This window comes from Carettochelys insculpta, chromosome 1 (genome assembly GCF_033958435.1).
Source record: "Carettochelys insculpta isolate YL-2023 chromosome 1, ASM3395843v1, whole genome shotgun sequence".
NCBI lineage: Eukaryota > Metazoa > Chordata > Testudines > Carettochelyidae > Carettochelys > Carettochelys insculpta.
Window position 1 is genome coordinate 141318685 of NC_134137.1, and position 15051 is coordinate 141333735.

Consider the following 15051-nt stretch of genomic DNA (forward strand, 5'->3'; position numbering starts at 1 on the left):
TTTTCGAAAAGGAGCCCCGTCTGGACGCACCGTGCGGCGGCAAGGCGCGTCAATTTCGAAGCGCGGCTGCCGCCCGCATGCTAATGAAGCGCTGAATATGCATTTCAGCGCTTCATTAGTAAACTTCGAAATGGCCATTTGCACGGCCATTTCGAAGTTTGGGGCACGTGTAGACGTAGCCTTAGAGGCCTATATCAGATGAGAACAGATAAGTGAAAGATGGGCTGTTTAAATGGAAAACCTTTTAAAGGATATTTAAATACATCTATTTTAAGGGGACCTTTGATAGACCAGAATAGAGGACAATAAGTGGGCTACTTTGGAAGAACTGTAAATCTGTTTTGGAGTAGCAATGCCAAGGTCAATCTCTATCTCTAGAAAACAACAGCAATACTTCTAAGAAAGCAGCGTGAGGCAATGTGTACACTAGACATAGCAGCCAATGGCTGATATGCAATTTTAGCTACACCAACTTTGTTGCTAAAATGAACTTCTCAGCCATCGACCTTCACGGCTGTCTTCATGGAAGAAGGTTGATGGGAGCATTCCTCCTGTTGACCTTTCTCTAATCCTCATGGCTTGCAAGGAGTTAGGGGGTCAACACTGACCCCAGAAAGCCTTCAGCAGGTCGATCGTCTGTGGTAATGTGGCTGTAGCTGGAGACATGTCAAAACAGCAGAAAGCAGGGTTGCATAGGCATCCATCTACTCACCATCACTGTTTCCTTTGTCATGTCCGTTAGAGTTCTAAAATAGGAAATTACCTAATTTATAAAATCATTTTTTGTCTTTCAAGTATGCTTTTTTACAGCACTCATAGACAAAACCCTTCAGTAATGTGTAATGGCTTTTCCCTTATCATTCATTACACAATTTCAGTATGTGCTTTTAAGTAATACATTTAAGCAGATAAGGCACAGAAAAAGAAAAAGAAAAGGTGATGGTGAAATAAAAAATACCACCTGATTTAGGTACATTTTACGTGATTTGGGCCTCTTTTTTCAACTGGAATGCCTCTGGTTAGGTACCTACATTTCTATTAATACTTTAGGCATATAACTTTAGGCATGTAATCAGATTCAGCACATCATAACTTTTTGACATTTTGGCTGTGTCTACACTAGCTCCCACCTTTGAAGGGAGCTGGGTAAGTAGGGTGTCGGGAGATTATTAATGAAGTGCTGTGGTGCATATGCAACACTTCATTACATTAATTCTCCCCCCGGCAACTTTGAAGTCTTAAACTTTGAAGTGCCAGCTTGCATGGAGCCATGGCTCACCTGCTGACACTTTAAAGTGCCCAGGCTACCTCAAAGTCCCTTTACTCCTCAAAATTTTGAGGAGTAAAGGGACTTTGAAGAAAATTTGGAGGAGTAAAGGGACTTTGAAGTACCTGCGGTGAGCCACGGCTACACACAAGCTGGCACTTTGACGTTTAACACTTTGAAGTTGCCACGGAGGAGAACTAACTTAACAAAGTGCTGCATATGCACTGCACTTCATTAATAATCTCCTGACACCCTACTTACCATCTTCCCTTCAAAGTTGGGAGCTAGTGTCGACACAGCCTTTGTGTCAGATTTGTTGCAATAAAGTAACAGTAGTAGCACCAATGATCTACTTTTTCAGATTTTAATCAAATAACATCACAGATCCATTCACATGTGAATCAGCAAGGGAGATGGGAATGCCACATGTAGAGAAGAGAAGCATGAGGCCACCTTAACTCTGATGACAAAACTGTAAGTTTGGGTAATTACGAGGAGAAAGAAGACATAAGGCGCCAAAACTTTTTCAAGGACTGAAGTTTCTGAAATATGAATATGGGTGAAAAAAATTTCACCAATGAAGAAAGGGAAGCATGAAATCTTATACTTCCGGGGAAGGTTCTAATTGAAAGGAAGTCAGCCCAGGTTGGAAAGGAAGTCATTGTTGAGAAAAATTACTTGAGTAGGGTATTGTTAAGCATTTTTTTGTTGTTCTACCTTCAATCCCTTACATTTGGTATCACTTAAACTATGTCCTTTTGTTAATAAACTTGTTCTGTTTTTACTCTCAAACAACACAGCACTGTATTTGATTTGAAATGATTAAATCCCATGAAGGCGATGAGCTTTCCATTTGTCCCTCGAAAAGAGACATGCACTTCATTATTTCCAAGAGAGGACTGGAAACTTCAGGGCAGCTGGTGTGAGGAAAATTCAAGACTAGCAGTGTGTTCAGATCACCCTGCAAGTGTTAAGCAAGGCTGTTGGACACCAGCTTGAGGCGTTTGTTTTGTAGATAAGCTCTTGGGGTCAGAGTGCTGAACAAGAACTATGCAGCGCACAGACTCTCACAAAACAGCATGCTAACTCACCTGCTGGCTGTTGGTATCTGAGCTATGAGCCGTAGCATCAGAGTATTTAAGGTACTGCAGGCCAGGTGGTGACACATACTGTCACTGATCTAAATTGCTTGCCAAAAATCACTGGCACAACATTTTAATGGCGGTTTGATCAAATATATATAATGGGCCAAATTGTGCCGTTATAACACTTGAAGATTTTGGTAACGATGAAGTGGATCTACACCCCACACAGGGCTAGATCTTGAAGATACTATACAGGAACAGCAAAGGACCCTGCAATCCCTGGTGCACAATTCAGCCTCATAAGATATGCTCCAAGCTTGATCACCTCTTTAAAAGTAGTGTGGCAAAGCCACAGCCCACCTACCTCACATCATTCGGTGTGACTTCCAACCTGAGGGCATAACGTGGGGTCTCTTCCCTCTAGAAATTTCATGGGGTGAAATACTAGCACAACAGAAGTCAGTGTTAAAACTCTCATTGATTCAATGGGGACAGGTGCAAAGCTTGGTCTTCAGTTGTGTATTAGTCCTGTGATGGGGGCAAAGGAGGATATGATGGGGTGAGCAAAGCCCTCATTAAAAGGGAAGTGGTTAGTGCTGCCATGGCCCCAGGTGGCCTCACACTGTCACACCTGCAAAGCATGCATTGGCTGGAGGACTATCTTAAAAGGGAAACAGACTACTCAGTGGCAGGAAGACAGTTGAGGTAAAGGGACCTACAATCTGACCTCCTGGGAGGGACTACAATAGGAGCTGCTCCTGCCTGCGAGTGTGCTGTGGAAACTTGGTGAAGCCCACAAAGTTGGAACTAGCAACTTTCCACAAGTCTGAGACTTTATATTTGGTCTCAGTTACTTAATGAATTTTCTTTAACAAACCACAGGACGTAACTTCTCAGTTGGAAGGAACTTTAGTTAGGGGTAACACTAAAGAACAAGCTTTCAAAGGGCGACAAATGATAAAAGTAGGGGCAAAACACCTTAGGTGTTTTCCCTTTCTTTCCTTTCTGATCTGTCTTTCAGCCTCTCACACCTCAGAAAATAAAGACACCAGCACTTTGACCTTGGGAGTCAGAGAAATTCTGACCTGAGAAGCTAGTTAGCAATGTTGCTGAGATCATGCAATGAGGATTCAGCTGGGAACCAAGACTAGTTCAAGTTTAGCTGCTAAAAAGTGTTATCTTTATTTCTTTTGTAATCATTTTGGACTTTAATGCCTTATACTTGTACAAAGTTACAGGAGTTAAACAAACTGATTATATTGTTTAATAACTAATTTAGTGTTGTGTTCAAACTGAACTGTTCGGTAAATCCAATTAAGGCAGCAAACTGTTGTATCTTGATCCCTCAAAGGGTCAAAGGAGTTCTAACATCTGAACTGTCCAGAAGAGGGCTGGATGCTGCAGAATATATGCTGTTGGGAGCTTAGTTTATTTTTTTTAAGAAAATTCAGGACTGGGAGTCACCCTGCAAACAGTAGCTGTAGTATTATGTTGCTGACAAATTGCTAGTGTTGGAGTTGTTACACTGTAAAGCTTTGTGAGGCAGTCACAATGGGAGAGCAGGTTGTGGATTGCACCCCAGAATCGGATGAGGTCGTGGTAGTAAGTGATCCAGGAGCAGCAGAATAACACTTTGATGTTGAGCTCTGGATTAGAATCTAGAGGTGGGCCCAGATTTTCCCTACCCACTTTGGGGTAGACCTGTCTACCCCTTGTTCAGGGAATCTAGGTGAAGGAAGTCACAAGGGTCAGGATCATAAGAACCTAAACCAAAGGGAGTCTGAGAGCTACTTGCCTAACCTGCACCATTGCTGAACTCAATATAACTTGAAAGGAGCAGATGCAAATGAGTGATCTGGCCCATCCCTACCAGGTGCCCCAAAAGGAAAGGACCTGCCATGCCTCATCCTAACTACTTGGTGAGTAGACTCCTCAAGCAAGCATAGATTTTGTGCTACTCTCTGCCTTGAGCATTCATGTGAAGGCAACCCAGATTCAGGCGGTATATATATTTTAAAGCTTAGCACACTAAGAAGTGGGTGTATAAGTCTTTTTGTTTTAACTTTTCAGTGTTGAAGTAAAGCACTGCAATGGGAAGCCGTGAGTAATAGAGCTACCCTTCATAACCTGCTGTTTAATTAAGAAAGATAAATCAATGCTAGACTCAGACTACTAGCCTGTAATAAAATATTAAATTACTCTTTTAAGAGTGTTGCTTTCATATATTTCTGCCCTACTGGGACCATTCCTGTGGGGGTGGGGCCCGAGGGAACTCATTCGCTCAGAGTCCTGCCCGACCTCTGCTCCATTCCCACCCTGCCCCCACTGCACTCCTTCCCTTAGGCTCCAACTTCTCCGACCTCTCCCCAAGCCTGTCCTTGCTCCATCCCTTACCCCAGGCCCTCTTCTGACCTGCCCCCACCCGGCCTCCTCCCCTGCCCTCCCCCAGGCAATGCAAGTCAGGGGATTACTTGGAGGGAGGGGCCTGGCACAGGGCAGCAGCAAGAGGTCACACCCCACATATTCACCTGTGGCCAGAGTTGGGGTGACCTGGTGGACTGTTTGGCTCTGCCCTGCCACCCTCTCCCAGCCAACTGCATATGGCTTCACCATGATAGTGACCCAACCCCTGCTGCAGCCCCATGCCAAGCCCCTCCCCACAGGTAATCCCTCCCCTCTCTGCAGAGCAGCCTAGGACAGCTCAGGGCAGCTACCATGAACCCCACATTCCCCAACAGCCAAAGCACAGAAGGTGCTGACAATGGGCAAGATAAAACCTAAGAAGAGAAATTCAGCTACTAAAAGAAGCCTTGCTCATGTTTTTAAATAAACATTAAATAATAGAACACAGAATGCATACTTGAGATCAGTGTTCCAACCTGTACTTCTCAATCTCATGGAGGAGTTTTTAAAGTTGTCTAGGTAGAAAAGAAAAACATAAATACTAAATGTACATTCATTTTTTTCTGGCCCTCCTCTGACATGATCTAAGCAAAACTAGCACAAGCTGTTAGAGACCAAGAAATTAGAGCTGCAGTGTCCAGTGGAAAACTAACTTCACTTATTGGAAGTCCTTGGCTGGTTCACAGCCAGGGGATGCTCCAGGATGCTAAAAGACAGATGTCTTCTTTTGTTTTGCCATTTGTCTTTTACCATTAATGTCTGCCTCTTCTGCCAGTTCCTGTCAGTTCTCATTTTAACAGCTATTAAATAAATAGTGTTACACATAGTGAAACTAACATAAAGAATTTCACACACCCACTAAAGCATACAGGAGTTAACAAAGTAAGATCAAATGCTCTGCCAATAAGCATCAGGTAAATATCACAGGAATTATGGTGTTGTTAAGGTACTTGACTGCGATCAAGAGGTCTAGGTTCTGTCTTCAGTTGTCTTATAAATTTCTGTTATGTCCATGAGCAAGTTACTATATCTGCAAAATGAGGATAAGTAACCTTCTTGTCTGTACACTGCAAACTGTGCTTATCACTGTGTTGGTTGTTACAACTGCTAACACATTAGACCCCAATTTTGGTTAGAGCTTCTAGATGCTATCATAATACATGTAAATAATTACACTTAGCTCAGTGAAACTATGATGAAAAGTATACAAATGATTATTTTTTCTGTTATGCATACACCTATATTTCTGTTATATATAAATACTAGTCTGCAGAAACAATAGTCCACTCTTTGCAATTTATCGAATTTTGCAAATTTGTATGGATGACATTCCACAGGGTGCAAAGGTGACCATAAGGCCAACCCACTATTGAGATCTCACTGAATCCCTCAAAATAAGGTTTAAGTACAAATGAAGTCATTCATCTTACTTGTGCTAGTCCTCTGCACTTCAGTTTTCAGTTAGGTTTTAACTCTGTAATCTGGCAGCCTAGGAAGAGAATTTATTTAAGATTTTACAGGAAACATATTTTAAAATGGATTTGCCCTGGTAATTTAGTTCCCATGGCAGGGGTTGAATCCTTGAGGGTTTGTTTGCTGCCTCATTGGATGGATGGATGTGGGATGACCAGGTGTTCAACTTTGTGGGAGAGGTAACCTAGGGACTATGTGTTATGTGTGTTTGCTTAGAAAACTCTGTAGCGGGAGCGAACCCAAGTGAGAAAAATTCCTTCCTGAGAAGGAGGGAAAGCCCTTGAGTAAGCCAGTCTTTTAGAGAAGCACAAACAAGGAAGCATCAGAATGCAGAGGGAGAAAGTTCCTGACTAACCTGTCTCACAGAGACTGCAAAGGAGAGCGGTGTATCGAGAGAGCAAAGTATTTGCAAAGCCCTGGACTCAAGTTGTTAGCATTCTCCGCAGCTCCTAAGGAAACCTGTGTACATTAGATCTGCTTCATAGGCTGAGGACCCTCACAGAGGGACATCCAGTTCATGGACTTCTTGCTTTTTTGATTCACCACATCACAGTGTAAGGCAGGTGATCCAGCAAGGCTGTTGGTGGCATGTCAAGGGGAGACACTGCCTGCACACTGTGGCGAGATCCAATAGACTGGTGTCAGGAGTAAGGCCAACTGTATGAAAAAAGGAACCTGTGCAGGGTGAGTACAGAGCAGGCTGGCTTCTCATCCCTTTAGGAACAGGACCCAACCCAACTCCCTTGCTGCGTCGGACTTCTTGGAGCAGAAACTGGCTTTTCCCAACTCAGTTATCCTCACACCACTACTGGTAAGCTAGAAAAATACTATTTATCCCCATTTTGGAAACAGGAAAAGGAGGTACGGAATAATGAAGTGACCTGCCTAATGTGAAGCAGGGAACTCATCTATCTTTAGTGTTGGGTGGTTGTCTCCAATTAGCCCTGTGCTTTCTTTCTCATATCTTCTGCTCTTAGTGGCAGATGGATGGTAACGTATGGGAGAGGGATTTCAAACTTAGGAAGGGTGTTGTGATGCAGCCCCTGTCGTACAGGACTAAATTCCCTGGACAAACCCAATTTAAAATAAGATTGCTGTAAAAGCTTAGTTAGAGGAATGTGACAGGGTATTTGCCTCCACACAAGCCCTCAAGATAGGTGTGCCGATAGGACCAATTGCTCTTATAATTCACTCCTGGAGGAGATTTTGGCTTGACCGAGAACACCTAATGACTGGTGAGGGCAACCTAGTGGAGAAGCTGCCTAGAGGTATAAAGCCAGGACATTTGCAATAGAAAGGGCCTGCAATATAGAGGTCAGCAATGCTTTGAGTTTAGAGAGGGAAAAGGAAGAGAACCCAGGAAGATGAAGAAGCTCTGGGATCCCAGCCTTGAGGGAACAATTTACACAGAGGTGTTGAGAAGGAAGCCCATGGGATGCGGAGTAGGAAGCAGCCTAGAGAAAGAGCAGAAGGACCGGAACTACAAATTATACAGACTTTAGCTGCTGATTGTAGAGTATGTGGGCAGAAACCTGGAATAGAAAGAAGGCCCAGATTCCTCTATCAGCCACTGGAATGGAAAAGCGTTCTGGGGAATGTCAACTAGACAGATGGTCTACGGGACTTTGTTGCCCTGGAAGGTGCAGTCTTGAAGAAAGAGCACCCTCACCCCAGATCACAAGGGCGAAGGGTGGGAAAGCTGTGTGTGGGTGAATGACAGAAGGGGGTGCCACACTAGACCAGAGCTGATTCCCCAGTCATAGCCATGAGAAGGTTCCCGGTGGAGTGTGAACCCTGCTACACTTGGGCTGCATCTACACTACAAAATAACTGCTTACTTCACAGTGGCCTTTTCTACACTAGCCCAAATCTTTGAAATGGCCATGCAAATGGCCATTTCGAAGATTACTAATGTAGAGCTGAAATACATATTCAGCGCCTCATTAGCATGCCGCTGGCCACAGAACTTCAAAATTGCCGCAGCTTACTGCTGAGTGGCTCATCCAGATGGGGCTCCTTTCCGAAAGAACCCCACCAACTTCAAAATCACCTATCAGCAGGAATATCGTGGCTGGGAAGCTGGATGCAGAAGGGCACATGTGTACCCCCATGGGAGCTCCTGCTCAGTGCCATCACGATTCCCCCTGCATTGTGGCTGAGGCAGCATACCCACTTCATCCGTGGCTCATGAGGTCCTATTCTGAATGCACCACACTGACCCAGGACACCTTTAACAGTCACCTCAACCATAACAGGGGCACAGTAGAGTGGGCATTTGGGAGACTGAAGGGGAGGTTTTGCATCCTCTTCACCAGGCTGGATGTTAGCCTTCCAAATGTCCCCACAGTTATGGCCACCTGCTGTGCCCTCCACAATCTTGTGGAGGGCCAGCAGGAGCCCTTTATCCAGGACTAGGCTGTGGAGCCAAAGGCCAGCTATGAACAGCTGCCCATTGCCTTGTGCTGTGAGGCCCAGAGGGATGGGATCAGGGTCCAGGAGGTCTTGTGCCAGGCCTTCATGCAGGGTCTGACCTGACCCTCCCAGCCACAGTCCACACCACAGCCCCCCAATCACCCACCCATCATGCTCCCCCACCAAACACCCCCCCACAACACATGAGAGACACAGGGTTAGAGTGGGAACAGTAAACTTTACTTCAGACAATAAATGTAATTGGACAACTAAACAGAACAATGTGTGAAACTATTTACAGTGCACAGGGGGAATGGTCCACAGGTGGGAAGCGGGGGACTATGTGGGGAGACTGAAGAAGGAGAGGGGGCTGGGATGGGAGAAGGGTCTGTCACCCAGTGGCATGGGGAGGCCAGGAACCATGTTGGTCACAGCTGCCCCTACTGCCCCAGGTCCGGCGCTTCCTGCAGAGCTGTGTTGGGGTGGGGTCCACAGGGAGGTAGGGCTGTGGTGGAGGTGCCGCGAGCTCAGCCTCACCAGGGTGTGCAGGGGAGACACAAGGGCTGGGCCAGGTGCACCTGCCTCAGCCAGCAGCCACTGAGTCAGCTTAACACAGGCAGCTGGTGAGAGGTCCACCACACAGTGGGCAGCTGCCAGAGGGGCAGCTGTGACGGTAGTGGCTGGGGGCCGGGTTGGCTAGGGAGCAGGAGGTTGGGTGAGGCAGGTGGCCAAGGCCTGGGCTATGGCATCCAGGCTGCTGGCCCGCTGCACCCACACATACCGCTTCATCACCATCCAGTCCCAGAGCACCCTGGTCATGTCCCACAAGACCACCCGGTTCACGGCTGCCTCCTCGTCCCTCCAATGTTGTCTCCAGGAGGCCCAGCCACAGCCACGAGGGGATGCAGGCTGGGGTGTTGGGGTGGCCTCCTGATCTCTGCAGCTGTGGCCCATTCTGGTGGTAGGTGGCAGCTTCCCAATGAAGGACCTGTGGAGACAGAAGGGGACAGGGGGATAGCCCATGAATGCTGAATCCCAACCCCAGAGAGGGCCAAAGCCCCTGCTCCACTGTTCCCCACCCCACTCCCCTGCCGCCCAATGGCCCGTGAGCCTTGTGGGATGCTGGATGCCCACAGGTTCCCACCTGGCGAGGGTCGGCCCATGTCACCTCTCCCTCCCCTGTCCCCAAGCATGTGGGCTGCAGGGCTGTTCTGGGGGGGGGCCGTCCCCAGCCCTTGCCACATCTTGCTTGCCCCATACGTATGGGCTATGACCTCCTGGGGCTCGGGTGAAGCTTGGATGGTCAAGGCCCAGCTGGTTGTCCCATAGGGGAGGGCGATGATGAGGGTCCTGTCGCTGGAGCATCTTCATCACCCTCAGTCGAGATGGGCCGATCCTGCTGTAGGGGGCTCATGGTACTGCAGGGGCCAGCCTCGTTGTCGCTGTCCATGGTGGGGGGACTGTCCGTGGTGTCCACAAGGTGCTCTGGGGTGGCCACCTCCCTTAGCCCCAGGGGCTGGTGCAGCTTCCTAAAGTGGGGGCAGTGCACGGGCTGTACCCCTGACCAGCTGGCAGTATCGCGGGCTTTCATGTATGTCTGCCTCAGTTCCTTTACTTTTATACAAACACTGCTGCCAGTGTGGCCAGGATGGCTTCAGGTAGTGAGGCCACCAGCCAGGCAGTCAAAGGCCTCAGAATTGCGCTGACGGGTGCTGGTTTGGCGAAGGACTTCCTCCTCCCCCTCTCAGAGCAAGGAGGTCCTTCAGCTCCCCCTTGCATCAGGGGGTGCCTCCTGGTATGATCCTTGCCCAGGCACTGTGAGCCCTTGGAGTCCTCGCCTGAGGCCCCTGTGGGGGACATGGGGGTCCTGGCATGCTGCTATGGTGATCAGGGGGTGCAGAGGTTGGCTGGTGTGTCAAGCAGGGGCTGTCTGAGGGACAGCTCGTGCTGCCCCTGCTTGTGGCACAGTGTCAGCTTCCTGCTTAGGGTTGCCGGGGACCTGCTTCCTTTAAGGTGGCCGGCAGGGACCATAGAGCCCTGCCTGGGCTGGCCAGACTGCCTCCCTGCTCTGCAGGGGTGGCTTCATTTGTGGACTCCTTACTTTGAAATAAGAAGTGCAGAACGTCTAAGCACACTCTACTTTGAAGTTAACTTCGAAGTAGGGCACTACTCCATTCCTGGAAATGGAGTTGTGACTTCAAAGTTAGCCTCCCTTACTTCAAAGTTAACTTCAAAGCAAGGAAAAGTGTGTGTAGACACTATGCATGATGCTTCAAAGTAGCCCCTTACTTTGAAGTTAACTTTGAAGTAAGTTTGTAGTGTAGATACATCTTTGGTGAGAATTCAAGCATTATGGTCACTCCTGATGCAAGCAGCATGTGAGCAGCCATAGTAGCAAAGAACAAGGAAGAATTAAGGACAGAGCCATCACATCCATAGGGTGGCTTGGGGCAGCCACTTCAGCACCTGTGCTTTGGGGGCTCTGTGGTGACCACCTCCACCATTCTATGAATGGGACCTATGGGATTACTTGGAGGGCCTGCCAGGGGATGGCAGCAAGAGTTTTTTACACACACACACACACACACACGCACACACACACTCTGCAGTGACAGGAGCCGGTGTGACCCATGTTCTGCTCCATCCCTCCCTACTCAGCTCCACCCCACCCGTCTATCCTCTCCCAGCCTTCTGCACTCTGCTTCATCACAGCAGCAAGATGTAGAACGCCCTGGCTGCAGAACCACCTTGCCCAGAAGCTTTTTTTGCACACGGCAGGGGCAATCTCCCAGGTTGGCCCTGAAGTTTATTTTCCTACCTAAGGGTGCAGGAAAGTATCTACAGTGGATCCCAGAACTATATAGTCAAGTCCTGGAAGATCAACGAAGGCAGTGGGAAGAAGAGGTACACTTTAGAGATATTTGCTGAAGCTGCTAAATAGCACTGGCATCCATAGCGACTCTTGTGAAAAAGAATTATCAGAGGCCATGTAGATGAAAACTACAAAACAGGTACAGAAACCAGGAGGCTGAAGACTAGTCAAGCGACAAAGGGAGAGAGAAGAGTTGAGAGGCATGTAAACAAAGCTACGGAAGGGCACTCTGGACCTGGAAAGAGTAAATTCCAGTAGTAGCCAGGAGGAGGCATAGACACAGTGAACGTACAGGAGACTGCATTGAAAACATCTCCTATTACGCTTCTCCAGGATGCAGTGAAAAAGTCCCTTCTGGACTCCTGTAGTGTTCAGCTTATGCCCAGAGGCATGCTAGTGCATTACCATATAATTTCTTGACTACTGCAGTGAGGAGAGAAATGATTGTATAAAATCAAGAGAAATATACAGTAAAATGAATCAGGCTACACATGGGGAGAGAAAGGATGAAATGGGAGTTGTGTTTATTAAATGTTTACTGTTCAAGCTCTGCCTGAGGCTGAGATTCTTGACTGTTAGAGGATTGTACAGTTTTATGGATACCACCATGGGGATTTTTAAGCCATTTTGGTGTGTATTGCAATTCATGTTCAAAGTGTGTATTCTTTGTTTCTGAAGGATGAAATGTGTAAAAGCTCTGCAAGGTTAAAGAACATGATACCAAGAATTACACAAAGAATACAAACCCCTAAAATATCTAAACAGTAACTATAATGAATATGATTCACAAAAAGAAAGAAAGAAAGAAAGAAAGAAAGAAAGAAAGAAAAAGCAGTACACTAGGGCTTCTGTGTTGCCTCTTTACAACTTCTAAGATTTTGCTTTTTTGCCACATAATTCACTGTCTGTAAAGCCTGTGGTTTCCAATGAAGAGACAATTGTAGAGATGAAGGGAGATTTTGGTCTCTACTCATGTTTTTGTAATTACCTCCTCAAGCTTTGCCTTCCATTAGTTATGAATTTATTTAGAAAACAGCCTGCTCATCAATAGTTCAGTAAGCAAAAAAAAATGAAGTGTCTTTATACAGAAAACAACATGCTGCAAAAATCCCATTATGAAGAAAGACGTACTTGAAAGGCCTTGAAGATCACCCCCCCACGACGCCACCACCCACTTCAGTCCCTTTACCCTCTGGCTTTGGTACGAATTCAAGCTCTTTAATCTCTCTCTTTGGGAAGATTCTGCAAAAGTAAGTCATTAGGAAAACAAGGCTGTTGAGTAACACTTGCTCTTCTTCCTCCCGATGTGTCTTGAATCACAAATCATAGCATGTATTGGAGGGGTAGCCGTGTTAGTCTGGATCTGTAACAGCAACGAAGGGTCCTGTGGCACCTTATAGACTAACAGAGAAGTTTTGAGCATGAGCTTTCGTGATCACAGACTCACTTCATCAGATGCTGGTCTTGGAAATCTGCAGGGCCAGGTATAAATAAGCCAGAGCAAGGCTGGGGATAACAAGGTTAGCTCAGTCAGCAAGGGTGAGGCTTACTACCAGCAGTTGATCTGGAGGTGTGAACACCAAGGGAGGGGAAGCTGCTTCTGTATTTAGCCAGCCATTCGCAGTCTTTGTTTAAGCCTGAGCTGAGGGCATCGAATTTGCAGATGAATTGTAGCTCAGAAATTTCTCTTTGGAGTCTGGTCCTGAAATTTCTTTGCTGTAGGATAGCTACTTTTAAGTCTGCTACTGTGTGGCCTGGGAGATTGAAGTGCTCTCCTACGGGTTTTTATATATTGCCATTTCTGATATCTGATTTGTGTGCGTTTATTCTTTTACATAGAGACTGTCCAGTTTGTCCGATAGATATAGAAGAGGGGTATTGTGGACAATGACCCCTCACTTTCACAGGCCTTGGGAGGCAGACCAGTCCTTGCCCACAGACAACCTGACAACCTGAAGCAAATCCTAACCAGCAACTATACACCTGTAGCCAGACATGAACCCCCCATTTGGCCTTTTCTTCTTCTCCCCCCGCACTGGGAGAGACAGAGAGAGAAACAAACAGGGGAGACAGGTAGCCTTTGATGTCCTGGGAACGCAGGTGTGCTGTCTCACCCAGCCTCTCTACTATACACAAAAACCAGACAGTGAATGGGCTAGCTAACGACCGCCCTTCTGGCTGATCTCGGTAATTTATACGCCTTGATCACTTTCCCAGGAAGGACGGGGAACCCCCGCCCATCACCTCCAAAGGTGCTAAATTGTCCACAATTCACAGGTGCGAATTGAGCCTTGCACCTTCCCTGGGAAAACCTGGGGTTCAAAACATTCCTCCCAATTGGCCACTTGAGACCAGGAAGAAGCGTACGTGACAAAAGGAGTATAAAGGGGCTTGGCGGACCACCCCCCTTTGAGTTTCAATCACCTACACCTGCTGGCCAGGTCTGGAATTAACTCCCGAGACTGGGGACGCCTGGTTCGTATCTACTTGTTCCCGAGGGATAGAGAGAAAGATTCTGGGTCACACTGGATCTAGGAGGCAGAGGTAAGAATTATACCTGTGTTACACTTCTTTCCTATAGGAATTGAGGGAAAGACTCTGGTTCCACCAGGTCTAAGAGGCAGGGGTGAAAATCACACCTGCAGCTTGCCTTTCTTGTGTACACATTACTTGTATTAGTTTAAGCTACCTAGTTTGTCTAAAACTTTCCTTAAGTTAAATTGTGTTGTTTCCCCTTTAAAAACTGCAAGTACTTACCTGTACTTTAATCATTTGTCTTAGTTAAATTGTTTCTATCTTTGTATAAATAAAAAGTAACTGTTAAAGCCTCTCTAAGTGTAATTTTCCTCTTGCTGCTGTACCCGAACTAAACACAAACCAAAGAACCCAGCCTGCCCTGGCTGCTTAGCGTAGCTGCTGGTGTGGCATCACCCCTCTTTGCCCCACCACACCTTTAGCTGGCACCTGGGCATCGGCTCACAACACCGCACCACAGTCTCTCTAACTCAGGGACCCATCCATGCAACAAACCTCGTTGCCAGCTCTGCCCACATATCTACACCGGCAACACCATTACGGGACCTAACCAGATCAGCCACACCATTGTGGGTTCATTCAGCTGCACATCTACCAGTATAATTTATGCCATCATGTGCCAGCAATGCCCCTCTGCTATATACATCGGACAAACTGGACAGTCTCTACGTAAAAGAATAAACGCACACAAATCAGATATCAGAAATGGCAATATACAAAAACCCGTAGGAGAGCACTTCAATCTCCCAGGCCACACAGTAGCAGACTTAAAAGTAGCTATCCTACAGCAAAGAAATTTCAGGACCAGACTCCAAAGAGAAATTTCTGAGCTACAATTTATCTGCAAATTCGACGCCCTCAGCTCTGGCTTAAACAAAGACTGCGAATGGCTGGCTAAATACAGAAGCAGCTTCCCCTCCCTTGGTGTTCACGTCTCCAGATCAACTGCTGGTAGTAAGCCTCACCCTTGCTGACTGAGCTAATTTTACCAAAACAAAAAGCAG